The sequence below is a fragment of the Acinonyx jubatus genome, chromosome B1, assembly GCF_027475565.1.
Source record: "Acinonyx jubatus isolate Ajub_Pintada_27869175 chromosome B1, VMU_Ajub_asm_v1.0, whole genome shotgun sequence".
Classification (NCBI taxonomy): domain Eukaryota; kingdom Metazoa; phylum Chordata; class Mammalia; order Carnivora; family Felidae; genus Acinonyx; species Acinonyx jubatus.
In genome coordinates, this window is record NC_069382.1 from 160,941,818 (window position 1) to 160,956,593 (window position 14,776).

The following is a 14,776-nucleotide window of genomic DNA, read 5'->3' on the forward strand; positions in this document are numbered from 1 at the left end:
TGACCATAAAATCAGGTGGAAATATGAGTGGTTGAGTAGCAACTCTAAAAATTAGTAATAGTGGGGGCACCTGGGTGGCTCAGTCGGTTGCGTGTCCAACTTCGGCTCAGGTCATGATCTCGCGGTTCGTGGGTTCGAACCCCGCGTCAGGCTCTGTGCTGACAGCTCGGAACCTGGAGCCTCCAGGATTCTGTGTCTCTCTCTGTCTCTGTTCCTTCCCCGCTCACACTCTTGCTCTCTCTCAAAAATAAATAAAGATAAAAAAAATAAATAAAAATTAGTAATAGGGAATTCGTGACAACTGGAGAAAAATTCGTATTGCTGAAGGCTGCTGTCCATGTTTTTGTAATGTGAATAAAAACATTGATACTACGCTTATCACATTTTTGGATGAAATGTATTTTTTAGGGGTAACTTTAAAAAATATTTCTGACTGAAATGGTGGGTCAAGGCTACCATGATAACTTAAAGGAGTTTGATATGAAGTCCTGTATATGAGTTGAGAAAACATCTGCATAATTATAGGAGTGAGGGAGATGTGGTTGAATACAAACAACTTAGGTATTTTAATTACTGTAATAAACTCCATCTGGATATAAAATGTAATGGGACTACGAGAAAGCCTGCATAGATTCCTAGTCGGGACTTAACAGGAAGGAGGTTCAGAAGAGGGAAGGTGTTAGTCTTACTTTATTCTGTACCGTGCAGACAACACCTGGAGTATTGTGTTGAGTTACGGATGTCACATGCGAATGAATCAGAAAACAGAAAATCACATATGTTGGTGAAGATAGGGAGAAATTGGAACCCTTGTACGTTGCTGGTAGCAGAATGGCACAGCTGCTGTGGAAAACAGTTTGGTGGTTTTTCAAACAGTTAAATCTAGAATTATGACATGAACCAGATAGTCTACTCCTACATATGTACCCAAAAGAATTGAAAACAGGTACTCAAACGAATACTTGAACATGAATATTTATAGTAATTCTGTACTTACGTAGCCATTTACATTAGTTAAAACGTAGAAACAACCCAGATGTATATCAACTAATGAGTGGATAACCAAAGTGTGGCTTAGCTACACAATGGAATATTATTCAGCCATAACAGTGAACTACTGATAAACGCTACAGAGTGCATGAACCGCAAAAACCTGCTGAGTGAAAGAAGCTGGACACAGAAGATCACATGTGATTTCACTGATATGAAATATCCAGGACCGTTATGTCCATACAGATGTGAATTAGATGAGTGGTTGCCAAGGTCATGGGGAATGAGGATGGACTATCTGATGGATGTGGGATGATGAAAAGGTTTTGGAAATAGGGGTGTTGGTTGTAAAACATTGTGAATGTACTGTGTGGTATTGAGCCATACGCTTTATTTATTTATTTTTTAATGTTTATTTTTGAGACAGAGCATGAACGGGGGAGGGTCAGAGAGAGGGAGACACAGAATCGGAAACAGGCTCCAGGCTCTGAGCTGTCAGCACAGAGCCCGACGCGGGCCTCGAACTCACAAACCGCCAGATCATGACCTGAGCCGAAGTCGGACGCTTAAGCGACTGAGCCACCCAGGCGCCCCGAGCCATACACTTTAAAACGCTTACTTACATTACCTGGATTTCACCTTAAAGTGTCAGTACGTATAAATCAACTGAATAGTATTGAGAATCCAGAAATAAAACTCTGTGATCAATAGTTTTTTTTTTTTTTTTTTTTTTTTTTTTTTTTAGACAAATGTGCCAAGAAAATTCAATAGGGAAAGAATAGTCTTTTCAGCAAATTGTGCTGAGAAACCTGGAGATTTACATGCAAAAGAACGAATTTGAACTTCTCCTCACATCATATACCCAGATTAACTAAAAATGCATCATAGGCCTAAATGTAATAGCAGAAATGATAAAACTCGTAGAAGAAAACATGAATAAATCTTACTGACCTTGGCTAGGCAAAGCCTTCTTAGGTAGGACACTGACCGCACAAGCAACAAAGAATAAAATAGATAAATTGGACTTTATCACAATTAAAAACTTTTGTGCCTCAAAGGACACCATCAAGAAAGTGAAAAGACAACCCACAAAATGGGAGAAAGTATTTGCAATTTCTATCTAATAAGGGACTTGTATCGAAGTTCTCTAAAGAACTCTAATAACTCAGTAATAAAAAGACTAAAAGTAAACTGGTGTATTTTATGGTATGTGAATTATATTTCAATAAAAGCTGTTAAAAAATGGGTCAAGTGGAATATGCTTAGAGATTTCTAGTCTTCAGGGATTCAAAATTAAAATCCTACTCTTTCCCACTGCTTGTCCTTTCTGTTTTTGCTCTCCCTCACTCCAGCTTCCAACCTCTGTCAGCTGTGCCTTTTACACTGACAAGGTGGAGAACATTTATGTTCTGTTCTGCAACCTTAATGAAGGCTTTGGTGCTTGGTTTTTATATTGGTCTGATGTCTTAATTATTATGCAGATATTCATTGCAGAGTGATGAAGTAATTATGGTGACATTTCCTTCTCTCTATGCCAGTATCATGACCCAGGCCAACAGAAGGATGATGCTTCTAGTGTCAAAGACAAATGGATTCTCTTCCTGTAATCCATTAGTTGTTCGAAATCCTGTCCTTTTTTTTTTTTTCCACATTTGAACCACGACTTTCTCTTTTTTTCTTTTCTTTTTAATTTTGATTTTTCTTAAGCAGTCTCTATACCCAACATAGGACTTGAACTCACGATCCTGAGATCGGGAGTCCCCCACTCTACTAACTGAGCCAGCCAGGCACTCCAGAGCTATGACTTTCCTGACTAGCTTTTTGTTTATCCTGGTGTTTCACTTTGGTTCTTTTGGCAGCATTTTGCAGAATATCCGACCACAGGTGACCCAGCTGATGGTCTTGACCTTTCTTTTACTGGCAGTGGTTACCGCTGCACCAAGTATCCTTTTCTCACTTCCTAAAAGGCGGAGAGAAGGGAATAGAATGGGTGCTGCTTCTTGTGGATCTTCCCCATTTTTAAAACCTATTTTAGAAAAATTTAAAAACTCATAAAATTGTGAGAAGAGTCATGTGGACTCTTGTCTAACTTTTACCTCGATTCACTTGTTATAAACATTTTGCTACATTTGCTTTTTCCTTTATCTTTGTCTATGGGTCTATAGTTGTTTTGGAGGAATCTTTAGAGAGAAAATTGTAGAGATCATGACTCTTTATTCTTAAATGCTTTACTGCATATCATCTAAGGAAAAGACTTCCTCATGTGATCGTGGAACAGTGATTAAATTCAGGAAATTTAACATTTGTATTCACTCAGAAGCAGATGCTGAGGCCAGGATTAGGATTGCACAAATCTAAAAAGAAGGAAGCAGTAGTGGGCAAGTGGAGCCGTCAGATTGTGGTGGCTTGTCTGCCGGCAGAAGGAGCAGACCTGGAGGCAGGATTGTCCATTAGAACCATTCCATGTTGGGTAGAAATGGCTTGGCCTGTACCTTGCTTTCTCAGTTATGAGCTTGAGCTGTCCAGAGAACACCGAGATCTCCTCTTGACAGCTGAAGCCAACCGTGATGAAGCTAACAGCATAACCATACTTCTCTGCCTGGTAGTGAGTTGTTTGGATGTGGGTGGTACCTCTCCATGTCCGCCATGATGCAATACTATCATCTAATACAGTCTACATTCAAATTCACCAGTTGCCCAATAACATCCATTATCACAGATTTCCTCCCTGTCCCATCTCTTTTCATCTTGGAAAATCTTTCAAGAAGCTCCCCAGATGATTTTCCTGTATGTCTCATAGGTCGGAAACGAACAGCTTCTCTACAGTGGGACAGGAGCAGTTGCTCAGGCCAATTACTAGCAGAGGAGACTGGGATTTCCAGGCTTAGTTTAGATCTATCTACAGGGACTTTGTCCCATGGGTCTGGGAGAGAGGCTACTTTCTCTAATCCTGTGATTTTACCTGATAACCTTAAAAAGAAAGAGAAAAAACAACTAGGTTTTTTTAGCAAGCAGTAAGGGAGGAAAACTGGGTAAACAATCAGCATTTTGTGGGAATTTTCTGTTGCATAATTTTCTTTTTTTTTTTATTGAGAAAAGAAACATATGCATTCCTGTCATTAAACCAGCTTCTTAGTGATTGTATCTTTTGAATGGAGTCCACTCCCTTCTTCCTTTCATGGAGTTCACTAATTTTGTTTTAATAGGATGAATTATTGTCTATTTCTGCTGCACAGCTGCCATCCTGGGACGTCTTTTTCATTTCACTCTTGGATCATTTCCACTGTGTTCTCACATCTACTTTATTGGGTTTCATCCTTGTTGCTAGAGAATACCCTCAAGTAATGCCCTTACATGTCTGAAAGTGTCTTTTTTCTGCTTTCTTACTTGATGGATCATTTGAATATAAAAATCTAGGTCACAATTATTTCACTTTAGAAATTTCTGCGACCTTGCTCTCCTGCAGTTGAGAGTTTCTGATTTTAGTCAGAGTCTTCATTTTTGTTTTTTCCTCAAATCATTTAGAATCTTTTCTTGGTTGTTGTATAATTTCACAGGATTTGTCTACATGTTTTTTCATGGAACAGAAGGTAGGTCACTTCCTCTCACTTACCGAAGCCTGGCTCCCTGTCTTATTTTGTACCTGTTCTTTATTACTAATCTTTTATTCCGCGTGACTAATCTTTTATTCCACATTGATGTGGATGGTTCATCTAATACCTTTGACACACACTGTACCTATTCGTGTCTTTCCTTGCTAATAGAGGCCCAATTTTGTCCAGATATTTAGTGCCCATGAGTTTCATGGACTTTCCTCGCCTCCATTCCGAAGGTGGCAGTTTGTGAGTATGGCTCAGCCTAAAGCCCATTATGTTCCATTCTCCTTGCTTATGATTGGTTTCGGGATAGTGACACAGAAGTCTGCTGGAGTCTAGTTTCCTTCGGTATATGAAGGTACAGCCCTTCTCTTGGATGTTGTTATATGAGCTCATGATACTTGGAGCTGCTACAGCCATCTTGGGTCACAGAAGGGAAAAGTGAGTTGAGAATGACCCTCAACTCAAAATTGTCTAAAATTGAACTCCAGGTCTCCAGTTCTTCCCCTATGCCAATTTCCACTCCATCTTTCCAGTTGCTAAGGCCAAAATTTTTGGTGTCATCCCTAACTTTACTCTTTCACATCCCATGTTTTATTCATTAGAAGATCCTATGAGCTCCTCCTTCAAATTATCTTTACATTTTACTATTTGTTCCTACTTATAGCACTGCCATCCTGGTCCATGCTACTGCTGTTTCTTGCATATTCTACTGCATTAGAACAGTGCCTACCCAGGGAATTTTAGTAGGCTTCAACCAGACCTGTGGCCTGTGGCAATCCGTATTTGACATCACATTCACTTATGAGGATATGGGACAGGAAACACAGCTTGTCAGCAGAGAAGGACCAGTGTTCTTTTTGGGAGGTCCTGGTGGCAGTGCTGAAAGAACAGCCAGGGGTGGCTCAGTCGGTAGAGCACCCGACTCTTGGTCTGGGGGTTGTGAGTTCAAGTCTACAGTGGGCCTAGAGTTTACTTTTAATGTTATTTTTTTAAAGAAGAAGGAAGAATAGCCAGAACTATTCTCTGTGCCCCCTCCTTCAGGTGGAGCTTAGGTGTGAATAATGAGGCTCCCACGAAGGGGGTATGTAGCCAACCTGTCTAAGAAGCTGCATGTTCCACAAAAGCCGTTACCTTGTATGACCACCCATGGGCAAGGTTTCTAGGATCCCCACGGGGTACAGGCTCGGTTACAGGAGTCACCACACTAGGAGAAGTCCAAAGTTACAGCCACTCTCCAGGTATTTTTAGTCCCTCTCAGACCCAAGCAATTTACCAATGGGTCATTTTTACCATAAGCCATGTTGCCTAGTAACACAGCTGACATTCTGTGGTTTCTGACATTCATGGTTTCCTGGGGAACAGAGCTAGACAGTTAACCGGATCCAAGAGCAATTTCTCATGCTGAAAGACCAGGGTTTTTCTAACACTTCAGTCATAAATAGCCTGCCACCGAGAGGTGCTCCCCTTCTGTGCTTCTCCCCTGTGCTCTTTGTTAGCACAATAGCCAGGGCGCTCCTTTAGCACGTTCGACCGTCCTGTTACTCTTGTGCAGATCCTGCAGTGGCTCCTACCTCACTTCAGGCGCATTTGTCTGTAGGCCATGCTTGAGTCAGTCTCTTCCTACCTTTCTGATCCTTTTTCCCTACTACTCCTGCCCTCGCTCATCTGCTGTAATCTCCTTTTGTTCTCACTCTGATGTGCCAGGCATGTTTCTGCCTCAGGGTTTGGCTCTTCCCAAATACTCCTGATATTCACCTGGCTGCCTCTTGAATTCTTTGCTCAGATGTCACCTTTTCAATAAGCTGCATTCCATTGAAAAATTGCAACTCCTACCACGCCCAGTGCTTGAAGTTCCATGTTTGTTTTTTTTTATAGCTCTTTTCACCTTTTCATACTCCATAATTTCCTTTTTTTTTTTTAATTATTTTTTTAATGTTTTTATTTATTTTTGAGACAGACAGAGACAGAGCATGAGCAGGGGAGGGGCAGAGAGAGAGGGAGACACAGAATCCGAATCGGGCTCCAGGCTCTGAGCTGTCAGCACAGAGCCTGACGTGGGGCTCGAACTCCCAAACATGAGATCATAACCTGAGCTGACATCAGACGCTCAACCGACTGAGCCATCTAGGTGCCCCATCATTTACTTATTATATGTAGTTTATCATCTGCCACTGTTAGCAAGTAAATTACAAGAGGGCAACATCTTCATTGACATATTCCCAGCCACCTAGCACAGTGCCTAACACCTAGTTGATGCTTAGTATTTTTAAATAAGTGAGGACACCTTTACAGAGGGCTTACTGTGTGCTGAGTATTTTTTTAAAACAGAGTGAATAAAGTTTTAATATATGTGGAGGAGCACATAAATACAACATTCTTGTGAATACAAAAAAATTAGACACAGGGAATTTAAATTAAAAGCACTAAATAGTATAGGGTTGCCTGGGTGGCTCGGTTAAGTGACGGACTCCTGGTTTCAGCTAAGGTCATGATTTCGAGGTTCGTGAGCTCGAACCCCTCCTTGGGCCCTGTGCCTACAGAGAAAGATCCTGCCCGGGATTCTCTTTCTCTCTGCCCCTCCCCTGCTCATTCTCGCTCCCTCTCTCTCAAAATACTCCCCCCCCCCCCCCCCCGCCAAACACTAAAGAGCGTAAAGAATAACATTATGTTGTGACAAGAAGTGTAGGTTTTAAGGAAATTAGAATACAGATAATACTGTATATGCCAAATAACATAGACAGTAAACGTATCAAAATTTTTAGGAATGCAAGAAGATTTTAGTAAATATTTCTGAGGATTTAAGAAGACCTGGTATGCAAAAAAGAAGGGAAACAAGAATTTGATAGTAAACAGTTGTTCTTTTTTGATTGCTTTAGAGTCATTACTGAAATTTGGTTCTTTGAAAATTCATGGAAGATTCACAATAAATCAATCAGACTTTTAGCTGCACTCCCCAAATCAATAAATATATATAAAAAAAGAGCCACCCAAGCTCTCCATCCCCCCCTTTTTTTTTTTAATAAGCATGGAAACAGAGAGGTTAAGAAACTTACCTCGTGTCGCATAACTTCTAAGTGAATCCCCACAGGTAGTCTTTGGAGCCCGGGTTTTGACTGATCTATTACAGTTAAGCATCCTTCTGCATACACAATTTTTAACCTGCTTTTGGATTATTTGGTAAATTCCCCTTTGGATTAGAGGTTATGGACCTTTCATAACCTATATAGCCCAATTTTCCAGGGTCTTGTCAACCAGATGTGAATGTATCCTTAAAAACAAACAAAAAAATGGTGGTGGGGGTTTGTGTGCCCGGGCACCCAGTTGGTTAAGCACCAGACTCTTGATTTCGGGTCAGGTCATAATCTCACAGTTGTGAGATTGAGCCCTGTGGGCCCCCATGCTTGGGGTGAAGCCTGCGTGATTCTCTTTCTTTCTCTCTCTAGGGGTGCCTGGATGGCTCAGTTGGTTAAGTGTCCGTCTCTCGATTTCAGCTCAGGTGGTGATCTCACAGTCTGTGAGATGGAGCCCCTTGTGGGGCTCTGTGCTGACAGCAGGGAGTCTGCTTGGGATTCTCTCCACCCCTCCTCCTGCTTCACACGCATGCACTCAAACTCGCTCACTCTTTCAAATAAACTTAAAAAAAAAAAAAAGATTCTCTCTCTCTCTCTCTCTCTCTCTCTCTCTCTCTCTCTCGGCGTCTCCCCAACACTTGTGCTCGCACGCTGTCTCTCTCTCTTTCTCTCTCAAAAACAAAACCAAAAAAGTTTTGGGGTGATTTAATTGACTTCCGGTTGTTGTCTTGTATCTAATAATGAACACTTCTGATGTTCCCTAGCACTTTTTAAGAAAAAAAAATTTTTTTTTAAATTTTTTCTTTTTTTTTTCAACGTTTATTTATTTTTGGGACAGAGAGAGACAGAGCATGAACGGGCGAGGCGCAGAGAGAGAGGGAGACACAGAATCGGAAACAGGCTCCAGGCTCTGAGCCATCAGCCCAGAGCCCGACGCGGGGCTTGAACTCACGGACCTCGAGATCGTGACCTGGCTGAAGTCGGACGCCTAACCGACTGCGCCACCCAGGCGCCCCTTAAGAAAATTTTTTTAATCTTTATTTTTGAGAGAGAGACAGAGTGTGAGCAGGGGAGGAGCAGAGAGAGAGGGAGACACAGAATCTGAAGCCAGCTCCGGGCTCTGAGCTGTCACCACAGAGCCCAATGTGGGGCTTGAACCCACAAACCACAAGTTCATGACCTCAGCCAAAGTCAGAGGCTTAACCGATGAGCCACCCAGGCACCCCTCCCTAGCCCTTTTCTAAATACTTGGGTGGCAATAAATTACTTTCTTTTTATGTCTGTGGAAAGGAGCTATGTGCACAGGATGGAAGTCAGAGAAGGTTTCATAAATGAAGGTAGTAGAACGCTTAGTATTAAATAGTGGGTGAATGTCTTGATTTAACTTACACCTAAGAACTTGCCATTCTCAGTCTTATCTGGGTCATGCATGGCTCTCTTTGAGAATTTGACAGCTGTGGACCTCTCACTAGAAAAATGCTTATAAACACATACTTTGCATTTTTTTATGCCACTTAGTGTATTGTAAATTGATTTCCTTCCCAGGCCGTAGAAAACCAGTCTTTGCAGTGATTTCTGTCTCATTTTTGTATAACATTATTTGCGTGTTTGTGTAAAAGTATTTGCTACATCCAGGAAAAAAAAAATCCAAATTTTTTGATGAAACAAACTTTATTTTCAACAGTTAATTTTTTTTTTTTTTTTTTTTGAGCAAGCTTGAGTGTGAACAGGGGAGGGGTGAAGGGAGAGTGAGAGAGAATCTTAAGCAAGCTCTATACTCATCATGAAGCCTGATGCAGGGTTTGATCCCATGACCCTGGGGTCATGACCTGAGCTGAAATCAAGAGTTGGATGCTCAACCGACTGAGCCATCCAGGCACCCCTTAAAAGTTAATTTTAATGGAAAGAGCAGTTTATGATAAGTTGAAATTCTGCCATTGTCTTTGATACAGCTACATGTATGTCATTTAAAAAAATTTCCAGACAATTTTACTTTTTTGTTTTAATGGCAACCAAAACTGAAAACCTGTTTTGTAAGATGTGTGGGAACGACTGGAATCAGAGCCTGATCAGATAAGGCAAGAGTTTCCCCCCGCCCCCCACTAACATTTTTTTTTAATCTTTATTTTTTATAGACATTCTTTATAAACCCTTTTGTTTTGTTTTGAGCAGTTTCAGATTCACAGCAAAATTGACAGTATAGAGATTTCCCGTACACCCACTGCTCCTACTCATGTACACTGTCCCCCATCATCAGGACCCCCTCCCCCCTGACACCAGAGTGGTACAGTTGTTACAGTTGTTGAACCCACATTGTCACATCATAATTACCCAGAGTCCCCAGTTTACATTAGGATTCAATTTTGGTGTCGTATATTCTATCGTTTGGATGAATGTATAATGATATGTATCCATTGTTATAATGTACAGAGTATTTTCATTGCCCTGAAACCCTTTCTGCTCTGCCTGTTCATTTCCCGTCCTTAACCCCTGGCAACCTGTCGTCTTTTTACTTCCTCCATAGTTTTGCCTTTTCCAGAGTAACCAGTAATCGAAATCATTTACTGTGTAGCCTTCCAGATTTGCTTCTGTCCCTTAGCATTGTGTATTTAAGGCTCCTATATATCCTGGCTCGATGGCTCATTTCTTTTTAGCACTAAATGATGTTCCAGTTGTCTGGATAGACCACAGTTTATCCGTTCATCTACTGAAGAACATCTTCGTGGCTTCCAAGTTTGGGCAATTATAAACATGCCTGTGTTCAACATCTGTGTGCAGGTTTTTGTGTGGGCATGTTTTCAAAGCCTGTAAATACCAGGGAGCACAACTGCAGGGTCATATGGTTAGAGTACGTTTAGTTTTCTAAGAAACCTCCAGACTGTCTTCCAAAGTGGTGGTTCCATTTTGTGTTCCCACCTGCAATGAGTAAGAGTTCTTGTTCCTTCATGTCCCTCCCAGTATTTGTGGTTGTCAGTAGTCCTGAATTTTGGCCTTTTTAATAGATGTGGGGCAGCATCTCATTTTAATTTGCATTTCCCTCATGACATATGATGTGGGCGGCTTTTCATATGCTTATTTGCAGTATGCATAAGCTTCTTTGGTTGGGTGTCTGTTAAGGTCTTTGGCCCATTTTTTTAATCGAATTATTTTCCTATTTACTTGTAAGATTTCTTTGTGTATTTTGGATAACAATCTTTTATTAGGTGTTTTTGTTGTTTGTTTTTTTTCAAATATTTTTTTTTCCCAGTCTGTGGCTTGGTTTCTCATTCTCTTCACACTGTCTTTTGCACAGTAGGTTTTTCATTTTAATGAAGTCAGTTATCAAGTATTTCTTCCATGGATTGTGCCTTTGGTATTTGAAAAGTCATTGCCATACCCCAGGTCATCTTGGTTTTTGCTTTTTGTTATTTTCTAGTTTTATAGCTTTGCATTTCACATTCAGGTCCATGATCTTTTTTTTTAATATTTTTTACTGTTTTATTTATTCTTGAGAGAGAGAGACACAGCACAAGCGAGGGAGGGGCAGAGTGAGAAAGGGACACAGAATCTGAAGCAGACTCCAGGCTCCGAGCCGTCAGCACAGAGCCCTATGCAGGGCTCAAACCCACGAGCTGCAAGATCATAACCTGAGTCTAAGTCGGACACTCAACTGACTGAGCCACCCAGACGCCCCTCCATGATCTTTTTTGAGTTAATTTTTGTGAAAGGTGCAAGATCTGTGTCTGGATTCTTTTTTTTTTTTGCATGTGGATGTCCAGTTGTTTCAGTCCCATTTGTGTAAAAGGCCATAGTTGTACCACTGTATTGCTTTTGTTCTTCTGTCAAAGATCAGTTTGGCTGTGTTTATGTGGGTCTGTTTCTAGGTTCTCTGTTCTGTTCCATTGATCTGTTTGTCTGTTTTTCCCCCCAATATGATACTGTCTTGATTATTATAGGTTTATTTTAAGTCTTGAAGTCAGATAGTGTCAGTCTTCCAACTTTGTTTTCCCTCAATATAATGTTGGCTATTCTGAGTCTTTTGCCTCTCTGTATAAACTTTAGAGTCTGTTTGTTGATATCTACAAAGTAACATACTGGGATTTTGGTTGGGATTTCATTGGATACATAGATTAAATTGGGAAGAACTGACATCTTGACAATATTGAGTCTTCCTGTCCATGAACATGGACTGTCTCTCCATTTATTTTGTTCTGTGATTTTGTTCACGAGAATTTTGTAGTTTACCTCATATAGATCTTGTACATATTATGTTAAATTTATACCCAAGTATTTCATTTTTGGGGAGTGCTAGTGTAAATGGCATTGTTTTTAATTTCAAATTCTGCTTGTTCACTGCTGGTATATAGGAACACAATTGTCTTTTACATATTAACCTTGTATCCTTGAACCTTGTTATAATTGCTTATTAGTTACGGATGTGTGTGCGTGCGTGTGTTCTTTTGGGTTTTCACCTTAGATGATCGTGTTATCTGCAAACAAAGACAGTTTTATTTTTTTCCTTCCCAATCTGTATTTCATTTCTTTTCTTGTCTTGTCTTATTGTATAGCTAGGACTTCAGTACAATGTTGAAAAGGAATGGTGAGAGTGGACATCTTGCCTTGTTCCTGATCTTATTGGGGAGACTTCCAGTTTTTCATCACACCATTAAGTATGATGTTAGCTGTAGTTTTTTTGTGGATGATCTTTATCAAGTTGAGGAAGTTGCCCTCTATTCCTATTTTATTGAGAGTTTTTATTAGGACTCGGTACTGGATTTTGTCAAATGCTTTTCCTGCAACTGTTGATGTGGTCATGTGATTTTTCTTTTTTAGCCTGTTAACATGATGGATTACATTAATTGATACTCAAATGTTGGACCATATTTGCATGTCCGGGATAAATCCCACTTTGTCATAGCGTGTAATTCCTTTTATACATTACTGCTAATATTTTGTTGAGGATTTTTGCACTTCTGTTAATGAGTGATATTAGTCTGTATAGTTTTCTTCCCTTGTCTTTGGTTTTGGTAATGCTGGCCTCATGGGATAAGTTAGGAAGTATTCCCTCTGCTTCTAATCTCTGAAAGTTATTGTAGAGAATTGTTATAGTTTTTCCGTAAATGCTTGGTAGAATTCACCAGTGAACACATTTGGGCCTGATGCTTTCAGTTTGGGAATACAAATTAAATTAATTATTGATTGAGTTTGAAAAATAGATATAAGGCCATTCAGATTATCTATTCAAAGAATTAGTCCGTTTCATCTAGGTTATTAGATTTGTGGGCATATAGTTGTTCATAGTACTTTTTTATCTTTTAATGTTCATGGAATTTGTAATGATGTCCCTCTTTCATTTTTCATTAGTAATTTATATCCTCTCTCCTGTTTTTCTAAGTCAGCTTTTGGTTTCATTGATTTTTCTCTAATGATTTCATGTTTTCAGTTTCATTGATTTCTGCTTTAATTCTTATTATTTCTTTCCTTCTGCTTCCTTTGAATTCAATTTGCTCTTCTTTTTCTAGTTTCCTAAGGTGGAAACTTAGATTGTTGATTTTATTTCATTTTATTTTATTTTATTTTATTTTATTTTATTTTATTTTATTTTTTATTATTTCTTATTTTTTTAATGTTTATTTTTGAAGGAGAGAGAGACAGAGCATGAGCCGGGCAGTGGCAGAGAGAGAGGGAGACACAGAATCCGAAGCAGGCTCCATTTAGCCTCTGAGCTGTCAGCACAGAGCCCGCCGTGGGGCTCAAACTCACAAACTGAAATCGTGACCTGAGCCAAAGTTGGACGCTTAACTGACTGAGCCACTGGGCGCCCCTAGATTGTTGATTTTAGATCTTCTTTTCTAATATATATATTTACTACTACAAATTTCCATTTAAGCACTGCTTTTGCTGCATCCCACAAATTTTAAGTATTTTTCATTCAGTTCAAAATATATTAAAATTTCTTCTGAGATTTCTTTTTTGATCATGTATTATTTAAAAATATGTTCTTAAATCTCCAAATACTTTGTGATTTGCCAGTTATCCTTCTGTCATTGACTTTTAGTTTAATTTCACTGTGAACTGAGAGTAGGCATTGTAGGATTTCTGTTCTTTTAAGTTTCTTAAGTTGTATTCTGTGGGCCAGAATGTAGTCTATTTTGGTGAATGTTCCATGTGAGCTTGAGAAGAGTGTTATTCTGCTCTTGCTGAATGAAGTGGTCTAGGGATGTCAATTATACCCAGCTGATTGATGGTGTTGTAGAGTTCAACTATGTCCTTATTGATTTTCTGCCTGTTAAATCTGTTCATTTCTGAAAGGAGTGTTGATATCTTCAACTATAATAGTAGATTCATTTATTTCTCCTTGCAGTGTTATCAGTTTTTGCCTCATGTATTTTGATGTTCGTTAGACATATACACATTGAAGATTGTTAGGTTTTGGAGCATTGACCCTTTTGTCATTACGTAGTCGTCCTCTTTATCCTTGATAACTTTCCTTGCTTTTAAGTCTGCTCTGTATGAAAGTAATATAGCTATTCCATTGTTCTTTTTATTAGTGTTTAGCATGGCATATCTTTCTCCATGCAGTTACTTTAATCCATATGTGTCTTTATATTTAAAGTGAGTTTCTTGTAGGCAATCTGCCTTGTTGTTTGCTCTTTTGAGCCAGTCTCTTTCTTTTAATTGGTGCATTTAGACAATTGATGTTCAAATTGATTATTTCTGTTGTTGGATTAATAACTATCATATTTGTTACTGTTTCTGATTGTGACCTTGTTCTGTGTTCTCTGTTTTGTAGTCTAATCTTTTTCTGCCTTTTATGGTTTTAAGTTGAGCATTTTATATAATTATGTTTTCTGTCCTTTCTTAGCATTTTTTTTTAATGTTTGTTTATTTTTGAGAGAGGGAGACAGACCATGAGCAGGGGAGGGGAGGAGAGCGAGAGGGAGACACAGAATCCAAAGCAGTCTCCAGTCTCTGGGCCATGAGCACAGAGCCTGACGTGGGGCTCGAACCCATGAACCATGAGATCTTGACCTGCGCTAAAGTTGGACGCTTAACCGACTGAGCCACCCAGGCGCCCCTCCTTTCTTATCATATTAATTGTACTTTAAAAAATTGTTTTTAGTAATTGCCCTAGAG

The 14,776-nt window shown here is 39.6% G+C and overlaps 1 protein-coding gene and 1 long non-coding RNA gene across 4 annotated transcripts in view; one reads left to right on the forward strand and one right to left on the reverse strand.

Annotated features, from left to right (window-relative positions):
* Positions 1-6,275, reverse strand: part of LOC106975036 (uncharacterized) — a 39,592-nt gene extending 33,317 nt beyond the window's left edge. Inside the window, exon 1 of the long non-coding RNA XR_003419180.2 lies at positions 5,721-6,275. This is a non-coding gene — a long non-coding RNA (uncharacterized LOC106975036). The remainder of the gene's footprint in view (positions 1-5,720) is intronic.
* FRYL (FRY like transcription coactivator) overlaps positions 1-14,776 on the forward strand; it is a 267,508-nt gene that overhangs the window by 15,282 nt on the left and 237,450 nt on the right. The window lies entirely within an intron of this gene.